This window comes from Schistocerca gregaria, unplaced genomic scaffold (assembly GCF_023897955.1).
Source record: "Schistocerca gregaria isolate iqSchGreg1 unplaced genomic scaffold, iqSchGreg1.2 ptg001259l, whole genome shotgun sequence".
NCBI classification, from domain to species: domain Eukaryota; kingdom Metazoa; phylum Arthropoda; class Insecta; order Orthoptera; family Acrididae; genus Schistocerca; species Schistocerca gregaria.
In genome coordinates, this window is record NW_026062576.1 from 17,501 (window position 1) to 20,000 (window position 2,500).

Consider the following 2,500-nt stretch of genomic DNA (forward strand, 5'->3'; position numbering starts at 1 on the left):
TCAATTTGTCCCTTAACCTAACTCAATTTGTCCCTTAACCTAACTCAATTTGTCCCTTAACCTAACTCAATTTGTCCCTTAACCTAACTCAATTTGTCCCTTAACCTAACCCACGTTGTCCCTTAACCTAACCCACGTTGTCCCTTAACCTAACCCACGTTGTCCCTTAACCTAACCCACGTTGTCCCTTAACCTAACCCACGTTGTCCCTTAACCTAACCCACGTTGTCCCTTAACGTAACCCACGTTGTCCCTTAACGTAACCCACGTTGTCCCTTAACGTAACCCACGTTGTCCCTTAACGTAACCCACGTTGTCCCTTAACGTAACCCACGTTGTCCCTTAACGTAACCCACGTTGTCCCTTAACCTAACCCACGTTGTCCCTTAACCTAACCCACGTTGTCCCTTAACCTAACCCACGTTGTCCCTTAACCTAACCCACGTTGTCCCTTAACCTAACCCACGTTGTCCCTTAACCTAACCCACGTTGTCCCTTAACCTAACCCACGTTGTCCCTTAACCTAACCCACGTTGTCCCTTAACCTAACCCACGTTGTCCCTTAACCTAACCCACGTTGTCCCTTAACCTAACCCACGTTGTCCCTTAACCTAACCCACGTTGTCCCTTAACCTAACCCACGTTGTCCCTTAACCTAACCCACGTTGTCCCTTAACCTAACCCACGTTGTCCCTTAACCTAACCCACGTTGTCCCTTAACCTAACCCACGTTGTCCCTTAACCTAACCCACGTTGTCCCTTAACCTAACCCACGTTGTCCCTTAACGTAACCCACGTTGTCCCTTAACGTAACCCACGTTGTCCCTTAACGTAACCCACGTTGTCCCTTAACGTAACCCACGTTGTCCCTTAACGTAACCCACGTTGTCCCTTAACGTAACCCACGTTGTCCCTTAACGTAACCCACGTTGTCCCTTAACGTAACCCACGTTGTCCCTTAACCTAACCCACGTTGTCCCTTAACCTAACCCACGTTGTCCCTTAACCTAACCCACGTTGTCCCTTAACCTAACCCACGTTGTCCCTTAACCTAACCCACGTTGTCCCTTAACCTAACCCACGTTGTCCCTTAACCTAACCCACGTTGTCCCTTAACCTAACCCACGTTGTCCCTTAACCTAACCCACGTTGTCCCTTAACCTAACCCACGTTGTCCCTTAACCTAACCCACGTTGTCCCTTAACCTAACCCACGTTGTCCCTTAACCTAACCCACGTTGTCCCTTAACCTAACCCACGTTGTCCCTTAACCTAACCCACGTTGTCCCTTAACCTAACCCACGTTGTCCCTTAACCTAACCCACGTTGTCCCTTAACCTAACCCACGTTGTCCCTTTGCCTAACATAGTTCACTGCTCGGAATCTCTGGTGTCGTTGTTATCCTCATGTAGATGTCTTGCGAGTGTTGCTTACTTTCCACATATTCCCGCTATCCACTGTCAATTGTACTGCAATAGGACTATATCGCCCCCCCCCCCCCCCTCTGCCCCTCTCTTTGTGTCTCCGTCCTCTCAAGCTGGTCGGTCTGGCGTTTGAGTGTTAAATGAGCCTCGCAGCTGTTCAGTTGCGTTCAGATGTCGACGCCCTCAGTGTACGTCGTGGTATGGTCTGTGTCCATTGTCCGCTGATGTCGTACGCGTAACCCACACGCTGTACCGATCATCGGTAGTTACGTACAGAGTGAAGTAGTGTGATACGTGTGACCGTACGCTGGCTGTGCCCAACGGTGTCGAATCTCAATTTCCATATGTTGTGCTCGATGCTACTTGTCTCGTCTCCCAATAACAGCTAGGTTGCACTGTGGTACGCCGTAGAGGCGTGTGGGAGGAACGTACGAACGCATTGTATGTCACCCTGGGTCGCTGGGGGTGGTGGTGCGGTGAGTCAGGTCAGGTCAGCGTGAGCCGTGTGATGTAGTGACGCGTGTATTCCGACTTTGTCGTATTGCCTCACACAAAGTGCTACCCTGGTGGACCGCGTTCCATATCTGGGACATGCCGCAGATGCCGGTTGACAGTGGATCGCGGAAGGGACATCGCATACGTGCGTGGGCCACCTTCCACGTGTTCTCTTCTGCACATGTCGCAGTGTGTATGTGGTCTGATGTAGCGTGTCGTGACACATGACATCCTGGCATGCAAGAATTGTTGAATTCGCAAATGTAGGTGGACATCTACGTTTACTGCCCAAGATACGCAAATGAACTGGAAATCCGTTGTTGAGCGGTTGTTCACGCTGGAGGTGAATCTGTGATGGCGACGATCGGTACAGCTATTAACCGGTTGTTTCAGCGGTACCCGCCACATCCACACACGTGACTAGGCCCATGTGGGTATGAAGCGATACGCGGCGGTGGCTTGGTGGGACTGTTCCCGGCCGGTGAAGGGGGGCCGCCCGGCGTGTTGGCCGCGCGCTGCGTGGGCGCACGCGCAACAGGCGGCTGGTGGGGGGCGCCGAGTGGCAGGAGCGCCAGCCGACGG